Here is a 12,750-nt window from a genome sequence, read left to right on the forward strand (position 1 = left end):
AAGATCAATACAGAGATACAGACTTATACCATTAGAAATTTTAGTTTAAAATATCACTGTATCAATGGATGAAAGGACAATGTCTACAGAGGAAGAAAAATCTCTACAGGCCATCTATAGAAATATACATACTTTACTGAACTTCATAACAGTATTTGCACCCTACAAATTGAGGCTTTTGGTTTCATACTGTCCAATTGCATTAACAACTTTGCTGTGCAAGAAAACGATGATACACTGCTATTCATGAAAGTATTATAAATTAGAGGAAAAAGAATGAATGAGGAAGATGCAGCTGAGTTTAAGGCAAGAACTACAGAGAAATTGATTGTCTCTCTGTAGTGAAGAAGAGGAGTACTATAGCTTTCTCATGTAAATTACGAAAACACTCCATATCACTTATGCTGCTGGCTACAAAGAATGAAAATTGTAATGGTAGGTTAACTTTAAGCTAGAGACTAATTTTATAGATGAAGAGAATTTGTGGGCCATCTTATGTCTCACTACATACTGTAGAGTTCATTTTAATAATACTAAGGTATTAACCTGTGCAGGCAATAATAAAATTCCCTGTATTTCCAACATGTAAATCGTTTTGCTTTACTGTATACTCTTGTATTGTGTATTTATGATTGAGGTCATTAGAAGACTGTCTATGTTCTGTGTAACATTGTCACATAGGTTGAAGGTAATCAATTAAATGATTTAGATAAAGAGAATGTGCTGCAGGGATTATGTGGTTTACATAGTGATTATGTATTCATCAGTATAACTACATTCATTGAACTGTTTGCTATTTTCTATTTATACTCTTTGTGTGGTTTACAGGGCAACCCAGTTCTTTGTCTCCTTTTGAGGTTTGTTTCTACAAAAAGGCCATTATTTAGCAGAATATTTGTCTGGCCTAGTTGTATTATCCATAGATCCTCACATTATCTGTACTTTAGGTTTTAAAAGGTCAAATGATGACAACAGTGTGAAATGTAATTTTGTAGAAATGTTCCTTTCCTATCAGCGTTGCCAGTTATGGATTTTTCTTAAAAATACCAAGGCATTCATGCTCAGAAATGATTTATAACTACCTTTTACTCAAGACAAAAATGTATAAACACACACTTGCTATACATACTGATAGATCTCTTACTCTGACTTGATGAATTGTCCTGCTCGCCTGATAACATTTGCACATTTCACTGGTTAGTATTTCAGATTTAGATGGAGGATATTGTTTATATAGTTTACACACTGCACTGAATGTGCTATTATGTATCTACACTGTATGTCTTCTTTCAGCTATCTGCCAACATAAGAATAATTTTATACACTATGCAGAAGAAAACTATATGCTGTGTATATATATATATATATATATATATATATAAATACATATATATATATATATATATATATACAGGGCCGGCTCCAGGTTTATGTGGGCCCTTGGGTGACGCAGACTTAGTAGGCCCCTTTGCGGGATAACTTGCGGTGGCAAAAAATGGCAGCAAACGTCACTTTGTGCCCCCATATGGACGTTAGGCCCTGTTTATGCCCACATACAGAGGTTAGGCCCCCAGTTTGTACCCCCATAAATTTAGTGCCCTCTGTAGATAGTGCCACACAGCCCCCTCCCAGGTAGTGCCACACAACCCCCCTCCCAGGTAGTGCCACACAGCCCCCTCCTCCCAGGTAGTTCCACATAAGCACACTCCCTGTTAGTACCACACAGCCTCCCTCCCTGTAGGTAGTGATTTGGGGTTCCCTCTAGGAGTGGAATCCCCAGCCACAGCATTGCCATTGCTCTGGCTGGGGATTCCGCCTGAGGAGAAACCACTGATCCATATAAGGACAGTGTTGTCAGGGCAACCCCAGAGCCCTAGTCCCAGGAAGAGCACTACTAGCACTCTGCCTGGGACTCCTGCTCTGCTCCTGACATCACTGTCCATATATAGATAGTGATGTTTGGAGCAGAGCTGAAGTCCCGGGCAGAGCGCTAGTAAAAGCTCTGCTCAGGTACCCCAGCTCTGGGGAAGCCCCTGACATCACTGTCCATTTACGGCTAGTGGTGTCAGGGGCAACCCCAGAGCCAAAGTGCCGGGCAGAGTGCTACTAGCACTCTGCCTGGGACACTGCTCTGCTTCTGACAATACTGTCCATATATGGACAGTGATGTCAGGGGCTTCCCCAGAGACGGATTCCTGGAGCAGAGACACTTCTAGCGCTATACCTGGGACTCCTTCTCTCCTCCTGACATCACTGTCCATATATGTACGGTAATGTCAGGGGCTTCCCCAGAGACGGAGTCCCGTATCAGAGCCACTTGTTGCGCTCTGCCTGGGACTCCTCTCCCTCTGACATCACTGTCCATTTATGGACAGTGATATCAGGGGCTTCCCCAGAGACGGAGTCCCAGAGCAGAGCCGCTAGCGCTCTGCCTAGGACTCCTTCTCTCCCTCTGACATAACTGTCCATATATGGACAGTGATATCAGGGGCTTCTCAAGAAAGGAGTCCCGGAGCAGAGCCGCTAGCCTTATATTTTGGAGTGCTGCCTATTTTCTTAATATTGTATACCTAAGGCTTGCATTCGTGGGCTCCGTACCATATATACTACCGTTCAAAAGTTTAGGGTCACTTAGAAATTTCCTTATTTTTGAAAGAAAAGCACAGTTTTTTTCAATGAAATTAATCAGAAATATACTCTATACATTGTTAATGTGCTAAATGACTATTCTAGCTGCAAATGTCTGGTTTTTAATGCAATATCTACATAGGTGTATAGAGGCCCATTTCCAGCAACCATCACTCCAGTGTTCTAATGGTACACTGTGTTTGCTAACTGTCTTAGAAGGCTAATGGATGATTAGAAAACACTTGAAAACCCTTGTGCAATTATGTTAGCACCGCTGTAAACAGTTTTGCTGTTTAGAGGAGCTATAAAACTGACCTTCCTTTGAGCTAGTTGAGAATCTGGAGCATTACATTTGTTGTTTCGATTAAACTCTCAAAATGGCTAGAAAAAAAGAGCTTTCATGTGAAACTCGACAGTCTATTCTTGTTCTTAGAAATGAAGGCTATTCCATGTGAGAAATTGCCAAGAAACTGAAGATTTCTTACAACGGTGTGTACTACTCCCTTCAGAGGACAGCACACACAGGATCTAACCAGAGTAGAAAGAGAAGTGGGAGGCCCTGCTGCACAACTGAGCAACAAGACAAGTACATTAGAGTCTCTAGTTTGAGAAATAGACGTCTCACAGGTCCTCAACTGGCAGCTTCATTAAATAGTACCCGCAAAACGCCAGTGTCAACGTCTACAGTGAAGAGGCGACTCCGGGATGCTGGCCTTCAGGGCAGAGTGGCAAAGAAAAAGCCATATCTGAGACTGGCTAATAAAATGAAAATATTAATATGGGCAAAAGCACACAGACATTGGACAGAGGAAGATTGGAAAAAGGTGTTATGGACAGACGAATCGAAGTTTGAGGTGTTTGGATCACACAGAAGAACATTTGTGCGACGCAGAACAACTGAAAAGATGCTGCAAGAGTGCCTGACGCCATCTGTCAAGCATGGTGGAGGTAATGTGATGGTCTGGGGTTGCTTTGGTGCTGGTAAAGTGGGAGATTTGTACAAGGTAAAAGAGATTTTGAATAAGGAAGGCTATCACTCCATTTTGCAACACCATGCCATACCCTGTGGACAGCACTTGATTGGAGCCAATTTCATCCTACAACAGGACAATGACCCAAAGCACACCTTCAAATTATGCAAGAACTATTTAGGGAAGAAGCAGGCAGCTGGTATTCTATCTGTAATGGAGTGGCCAGCGCAGTCACCAGATCTCAACCCCATAGAGCTGTTGTGGGATCAGCTTGACCGTATGGTACGCAAGAAGTGCCCATCAAGCCAATCCAACTTGTGGGAGGGCATTCTGGAAGCATGGGGTGAAATTTCTCCCGATTACCTCAGCAAATTAACAGCTAGAATGCCAAAGGTCTGCAATGCTGTAATTGCTGCAAATGGAGCATTCTTTGACGAAAGCAAAGTTTGAAGGATAAAATTATTATTTCAAATAAAAATCATTATTTCTAACCTTGTCAATGTCTTGACTATATTTTCTAGTCATTTTGCAACTCATTTGATAAATATAAGTGTGAGTTTTCATGGAAAACTCAAAATTGTCTGGGTGACCCCAAACTTTTGAACGGTAATACACAGTCGAGTCACATTATTATGACCACCTTCTACTTTCGACGTCGGCAGCGCGTAGCTTATGAAGGAAGTGATGTGTCGTGGGCTGGCCAGGGTATATAAGTTGTGTGATAGGCTGTCTGAACACATATCACTCATTGTTGCCATGGATAAAAGCGGCCATTTATCAGTATTGCCAAAAGGGATGATTATTAGCTTTCGGTCCAAGGGTGGCAGTATTTCTAAACAGCGCAGTTTGTGAACTGTTCACTTGCTGCTGTCGTGAAAGTGTATCGTGAGTGGACAAAAGGCACCATTGGGAATAACTGACATGGAAACTGCAAAACACCATTGATGTGAGAGGTGAACGTCGGCTACGGTGTGCGAAGGCCAAACGACACGCCACAGTGGAGCTGCTCACCGTGAAAATAAACCAGAGGACTACCAGACGTTTGTCTAAAACAGTTCAGCGAACCCTACCGCGTATGGGGCTCCGAAGCAGACGGATGGTCATTGCTCCTATGCTAACAAAGGTGCATTTGGGAAAAAAGGCTTCAATTTGCAAGGCAGTATCGGATTTGGACCACCGATGATTGGCAAATGGTTGCCTTCTCCGATGAGTCAAATTTTCTGCTTCATTAAACGGATGGATATTGGCGAGTCAGGTGAGAAACATCAGAGAACAATCACCCTACAACCAATGCTGGAAAAACACAAGTTGGTAGCGGCAGCATTATGGTCTGTGGAATCTTTTCATGGCATTCTCAAAGCCCACTCATCCATGTGGAAGGCACTCTGAACTTATATGGGTATGAATCCATGATTGAAGATCACGTTCACCCATACATGCTGTTTGTTTTCCTTGGGGCAGATGGAATCTTTCAGCAAGACAATGCGACATGTCACACGACTAGAAATGTCTGACACTGGTTGGAAGAGCATGACCAAGACTTCCAAGTACTTCCCTGGCCCCCTAATTTACCAGACTTAAACCAAATTGAGCATCTGTGGGACCACCTCGATCATCTTGTCTGCTCTATGGACCATCCCCCATGCAACCTCCAGCGAATGTGGGACGCACTGCAGACAACATGGCTCCAGATGCCCGAGACAACCTACCAGCATCTTATTGAGTCACCAGCCTGTCGTCTCGCTGCTGTCAGTGCTGCACACGGCAGTTAATCTGGGTATTAGCTGGTGGTCATAATAATGTACAGGGGCGTAGCTAAGTGGGGCAGATGGGGCATGTGCCCCGAGCGCAACTAAAAGGGAAGGTGGGGGAAGCCAGGTCTGCACCGTCCATGATGGTGGTCTGCTGTCTCTCTGAGGGGCGGCAGCGCCACTGAAACCAGCCGCCGCCACCCTCTCCTACAGTGTATGGTGCTATTGTAATCAGGGACAGTGTATGGTGCTTTTATATTAAGGGGCACAGTGTCTGACACCATGAGAACTTTATATTTTTTTATAGATTCAGAAATGTTTGAAAAGTGAGAAGCTGAAGACATCTGAGTTGCAAACTGCAGAAATGGGCTGTGGCCGGGAGAAGTCATCATAAAGGTCTGGACCAGATGGAGAAGAAAAGAGAAAAATAACAACTTGAATCTGAGATCGTTACCTGTGAGTCACTTAATGTAAATGTTTATTCTTCCTCTAATCAGCACTGTAGTCAATGTATGATCTGCAGCGAGATGATGGGTGGTATGGTTTTTATTTGTGAAACAGCATCTCCTAGCATATCCTTACCATTGTTTGATTGGAAAAAACAGTAAAAAAAAAGGACCACAATGGCGCTGCTGTTAATGTAGGTTGAAATGAACAATGTTCATGGTTTATTGTATGGGATAAACCATGAACATTGTTCATTTCAATCTACATTAACAGCAGCGCCATTGTGGTCCTTTTTTCCACTCTTTTTTCCAATCAATTATCCACCGGCAACATCTCTTGGTTGTTGCGCACCGGACCAGGCAGCAGCTGTTTGTGCTATAGTGCACCTTTTACCACAAGTATTGTACCTGCCAGTATTTACCACTTACATGGTGAGCACTATCTGTGTTTATCTTGCTCTCTCTGTGTACCATGTTAATCTGCACTATGTGGCGCCGTGTCTCTTTTTCTTTGTTTTAGCTTACCATTGTTTGGGCCATGCTGGGATATGTATACAATTTAGTGCAACCCTATACGGTAGGGGTTGCACTAAATTGAGCTGTATTTGTGCAGGTGTTGTATTTATGTACTGAGCTTTGTTCTGGTGCTGTATATATGTACTGAGCTTTGTTCTAGCACTATATATATGTACTGAGCTTGGTTCTGGCACTGTATATATATATATATATATATATATATATATACTGATCTTAGTTCTGGTGTTGTATATATGCACTGAGCTTTGTTCTGGGGCTGTATATATTTACTGAGATTTGTTCTGGTGCTGTATATATATATATATATATATATATATTGAGCTAGGTTCTGGTGCTGTATATATATATTGAGCTTTGTTCTGGTGCTGTATATGTACTGCGCTTGGTTCTGGTGTTGTATTTATGTACTGAGCTTGGTTTTGATGCTATATATATGTACTGAGCTTGGTTTTGATGCTGTATATATGTACTGAGTTTGGTTCTGGTGCTGTATATATGTACCAAGCTTTGTTCTGGGGCTGTATATATGTAATTAGCTGGGTTCTGGTGTTGTGTATATATATATATATATATATATATATATATATATAAAGAGCTTGGTTCTGGTGTTGTATATAGAACTATATATATATATATATATATATATATATATATATATATATATATACATATAGTGAAGGAAATAAGTATTTGATCCCTTGCTGATTTTGTAAGTTTGCCCACTGTCAAAGACATGAACAGTCTAGAATTTTTAGGCTAGGTTAATTTTACCAGTGAGAGATAGATTATATATAAAAAAAAAAAAAAAAAATCACATTGTCAAAATTATATATATTTATTTGCATTGTGCACAGAGAAATAAGTATTTGATCCCTTTGGCAAACAAGACTTAATACTTGGTGGCAAAACCCTTGTTGGCAAGCAGAGCAGTCAGATGTTTTTTGTAGTTGAATGATGAGGTTTGCACACATGTTAGATGGAATTTTGGCCCACTCCTCTTTGCAGATCATCTGTAAATCATTAAGATTTTGAGGCTGTCGCTTGGCAACTCGGATCTTCAGCTCCCTCCATACGTTTTCGATGGGATTAAGGTCTGCAGACTGGCTAGGCCACTCCATGACCTTAATGTGCTTCTTTTTGAGCCACTCCTTTGTTGCCTTGGCTGTATGTTTCGGGTCATTGTCGTGCTGGAAGACCCAGCCACGAGCCATTTTTATTGTCCTGGTGGAGGGAAGGAGGTTGTCACTCAGGAATTGACGGTACATGGCTCCATCCATTCTCCCATTGATGCGGTGAAGTAGTCCTGTGCCCTTAGCAGAGAAACACCCCCAAAACATAATGTTTCCACCTCCATGCTTGACAGTGGGGACGGTGTTGTTTGGGCCATAGGCAGCATTTCTCTTCCTCCAAACACGGCGAGTTGAGTTAATGCCAAAGAGCTCAATTTTAGTCTCATCTGACCACAGCACCTTCTCCCAATCACTCTCAGAATCATCCAGATGTTCATTTGCAAACTTCAGACGGGCCTGTACATGTGCCTTCTTGAGCAGGGGGACCTTGCGGGCACTGCAGGATTTTAATCCATTACGGCGTAATGTGTTACCAATGGTTTTCTTGGTGACTGTGGTCCCAGCTGCCTTGAGATCATTAACAAGTTTCCCCCGTGTAGTTTTCGGCAGAGCTCTCACCTTCCTCAGGATCAAGGATACCCCACGAGGTGAGATTTTGCATGGAGCCCCAGATCGATGTCGATTGACAGTCATTTTGTATGTCTTCCATTTTCTTACTATTGAACCAACAGTTGTCTCCTTCTCACCCAGCGTCTTACTTATGGTTTTGTAGCCCATTCCAGCCTTGTGCAGGTCTATGATCTTGTCCCTGACATCCTTAGAAAGCTCTTTGGTCTTGCCCATGTTGTAGAGGTTAGAGTCAGACTGATTAATTGAGTCTGTGGACAGGAGTCTTTTATACAGGTGACCATGTAAGACAGCTGTCTATAATGCAGGCACCAAGTTGATTTGGAGCGTGTAACTGGTCTGGAGGAGGCTGAACTCTTAATGGTTAGTAGGGGATCAAATACTTATTTCTCTGTGCACAATGCAAATAAATATATATAATTTTGACAATGTGATTTTCTTTTTTTTTTTTTATATAATCTATCTCTCAGTGGTAAAATTAACCTAGCCTAAAAATTCTACACTGTTCATGTCTTTGACAGTGGGCAAACTTACAAAATCAGCAAGGGATCAAATACTTATTTCCTTCACTGTATATATACATACACAGTATAGTCCTGATTCAAAATTGATAATGGAAGTACATAATGGAGTACATCAGGGCCAGTCAGATGATGAGTGTGCAACTACAAAATCTATTGAAATCTCATAATCAGCGCGACAGGGGAACGGAATATATATTAGAAAGTGTACTCACATACTGCAGTGAGTACACTGCTAATACTTTTCGGTCCCCACATAACCAGCTTAATATAATCATTGAAGGCTTACAAAGACTCTAAGGGCTCATTCAGACAAACGTTTAACTCGTCTGTGTGATGGCCGTTAAAACAACGACCATCATATAAACTCTTGTACTTCAATGGGGCCATTCACATGGCCATTGTTTCAACAGAGGGTGTGAAGGGTCCGTGGAAAAATAGGACATGTCCTATTTTCTTGCCTTTTCACGCACCTCTCCATAGACTCCAGTCTAACATAGACTCTAATAATGTCAAACCAGTCTTTTTAAGCTGAAATTCAATGAATATGATGAAAATCGAGTCACACATGGCAATATTGAAACAAAAAGCAAAACTATTTATATAGTTAAACCGCCAAATCTGACATCTTCACTGTGAGGGAAACCTTAGTGCAATTATTATTTTATTATAATAAATACTGTGCAATTAACTAAAGATTAGCTCTCAAGTAAGTTTTAATTTGTTGTGCTTCTTATGCTAATATTCAACTTATTGTTTGTAATATTCTCCTAACAGACCATGCCAGGACATTCTTTAAGGGTAATAATCAAATTATCATAAAACCGTCAAAATAGCAGAATACAGCAAATAGTGGTTCTTGAAGCTAAGAGTAATAAGAAAATATTAGCTTGTGTGCAATTGAAATTCTTATCCTTTTATGCTTGTGACAAATTAATGCTTATGACAATTAGTTTCTGATTCCTACATGAAAAGCATATCAGAGCGTCTTAAAATGAGATGTATAATATTTACGTTTTGTAGAATGCAACTAGAAGGACTTTCTGGAAAATGGGCTCACGCTCTCCATGTACTGGATTTTAACTGTACTAAATAGGAAAGTCTTGCAATTTAAAAAGGAAATGTGAGGAAATGCCTAAAAGCCTGAGTACTTTGGTTGGTACCTGGACTGGGGGATTGAGACTGATAAGGCCTTTGCTGCATGCACCAGTGGCAGCGCATTTGTATCACAGCTTTTCAGAGGTCTTCTACAATGCGTCTCAGACACTCATGTCTCTGAGAGCAATCACTGTTTAAGTCATCTAACCAGCGTCAGACTGGCCCACCAGAGAACCGGTGGATCCTCCGGTGGGCCCCAACTCCTCTTCTATCATAAATGTAGCCAGTTACTGCCTCTGGGGACAGAACTCCACAGTCCAGAATTTGCCCACCAGCAATGTGCGCCTGCCGATGCTGAAGGCCCCTTGTTGCTCACTCTAACAGTGGTTGTGCCTTAGGCAGAGACAGATTGATCATTTTGGCACTAACTGGGGGCCCAGCCCAGAGGGTGACAGCAGTTAAAACTGTAACGATATAAGTTATGAGAAGCGGTAGCGGTAGGCATTGCTGGCACATGAAGCAGAGGCTGGGCTGCCTGTTACACTGAAGCCCTGATGCTGCTGGACAGTGCTGCCTGTGTTGGCCTCTCTACAAAATGTAATGGCTTTCTCTCCTCACTGAACTAACTAGCTTGGATTAGGGAAACAATGAGGGAGACCATGTGTACAGATGCTACATCAAGACAAAAGACTCCTCACAGGCTGAACTTTATTCAGCCGTATACAATCCGCAACAGGTGGGGGAGGGTACAGACTCTACAACAAGAGCTCCTCCTGGACTGCACATCTCTGCTCCAAGGTGCAGATTATTTCCAACCTCCCTCCTTCCTCCCCTCATCTGTATACAACTATTCAGGGCCCCTCTACTCTCCTAGTAATACAGCTATCCAGTAAACCATCCTCAGACTCCTTCATCCTAACCCCCACTTAACCCCTTCTTCACTTCCCTCATGTTGTAGTTTTCTAGTGCTTAAATAAACCACTTCCTTCTCATATCTCTATACAGCGTTTTTTAACCCCTTCTCGTCGTAAACAATTTTCCAATTTTAATTTTTTCCTCCCCACCTTCCAGAAGCCATAACTTTTTTATTTTTCCGTCGACATAGTCCTATGAGGGCTTGATTTTTGCGGGACGAGTTGTAGTTTTTCATAGCACCATTTATTGTGCCATATATAATGTACTAGGAAACAGGAAAAAAATTATTTGTTGGGTAGAAAATGAAAAAAAACTGTGATTCCTCCATTGTTTTTTGCGCTTCGTTTTTACGGAATTCACCGTGCAATTAAAACAACATGTTAACTTTATTCTGTGTGTCAATACAATTATGGCAATACCATATATATATATATATATATATATATATATATATATATATATATATATAGAATTAGCAATGCATTTTAATTTATATCCACATGGAGAGAATGGCAGTCAAATAATTTAGGTATCAGAACAGCATAATTAAATTGCTATAGTCTGATGTCCAGTGAGACAAGAGTGTGTGGACAATAAGTGACATGAGGAAGATGACCCACCATCTCTTCAAAGAGGTGGATAACATAAGTCCTAATAATGTATCTTACCCATATATGCTGAGGTGTAACATGAGCCCAGGTATAGCTCCCCGGGGCTGGTGGGTCATCTTCCTTATGTCACTTATTGTCTACACACTCTTGTCTCACTGGACATCAGACTATAGCAATTTAATTGTGCTGTTCTGATACCTAAATTATTTTACTGCCATTCTCTCCATGTGGATATAAATTAAAATGCATTGCTAATTCTATCCTATACCCATTGTGCTTTCCCTTTGCTGACATGCAATACACCATTGTTTTGCATCTAACTTTGACATCTAAAGTTTAGCCTTCGTATAGCTGTTTATTTATTTGATCCTCTTTTTCACGTGATTTTATCTAGTATGTTTTGTATAAATAAAGATTTGATACTTTTCATATTTACATCAAATAGTGTATGACTTCGTTCTTCTCATGTGTTTACATATATATATATATATATATATAGTTTTTGCTATGATTTACTACTTTTACAAGGAAACAACTAAGTGTAAAAAATAAAATGTATTTTGTGTCGCCAAATTCTGAGAGCCATAACATTTTTATTTTTCCGTCGATTGAGTGGTATGAGGGCTTATTTTATGCGGGATAGGCTGCAGTTTTTAATGCTACCATTGTGTGAGATTATGTGACCAAAAAATAGTGATTCCGGTGTTTACATTTTTTTTTTAAGGTGTACACGGTGCGGGTTAAATAATGATATATTGTAATAGTTCAGAGTTTTACGGATGCGGCGATACCAATTATGTTTATTTTATTTATTTTTTTACAATGCTCTAGGGGGAATATGGAAAAAGGGAAGTTTTTTGAACTTTTAATATTTCTATATTTTTTTACATAAAAAAAACAACTTTATTTTACAAATTTTTACTTTTTTTATTAGTCCCCATAGGGGACTTCAACCAGCTATCGTTGGATCGCTTGCAGCACAAAAGTGGCAGACTTGGGGCCTTCATTAGGCTCCCAGGATGCCATAGCAACCATCGCCACACCGCGATTGCATTGCGGGGGGTGCGATGAGCTTCTAGAGGGGGTCGCCCCCTCTTTCTAACAATTGAAATGCCGTAATTGCTATTCACCGTGGCATTTAACGGGTTAAATGAGCGAGATCGTTACTGTGAAGTGTCGGCTGTAATATACAGCTGACACCCGCATATTATGGCGCGGGCCCGGCTATAACGTAGCCATACGTCAAATGTCGGGAAGGGATTAATATCCTCATCTTTAACCCCTTTACCCAATACATAGCTCAGCAGTCTTCCCTTTATTAACCCCTTTCTATTCACTCCCCAAACTATATTGCTGATTCTGACTGTATAAATAATATACAGTTAAAACATACACATAAATCAAGATAAAATACAGCTAAGTAGACCCATTGTGATACCATTGTGATACATAAAGAGATATAGCACAGTAAAAATAATATATTGCGTGAAGAATTTATTTGCAGGAATCATCACTATTTTCTGAAAGGAGTTGTCAGAAATCGTTTTTTATTTTCATAAAGATGTTACTTGAAGG

The sequence above is a fragment of the Rhinoderma darwinii genome, chromosome 4 (assembly GCF_050947455.1).
Source record: "Rhinoderma darwinii isolate aRhiDar2 chromosome 4, aRhiDar2.hap1, whole genome shotgun sequence".
Taxonomy (NCBI): domain Eukaryota; kingdom Metazoa; phylum Chordata; class Amphibia; order Anura; family Rhinodermatidae; genus Rhinoderma; species Rhinoderma darwinii.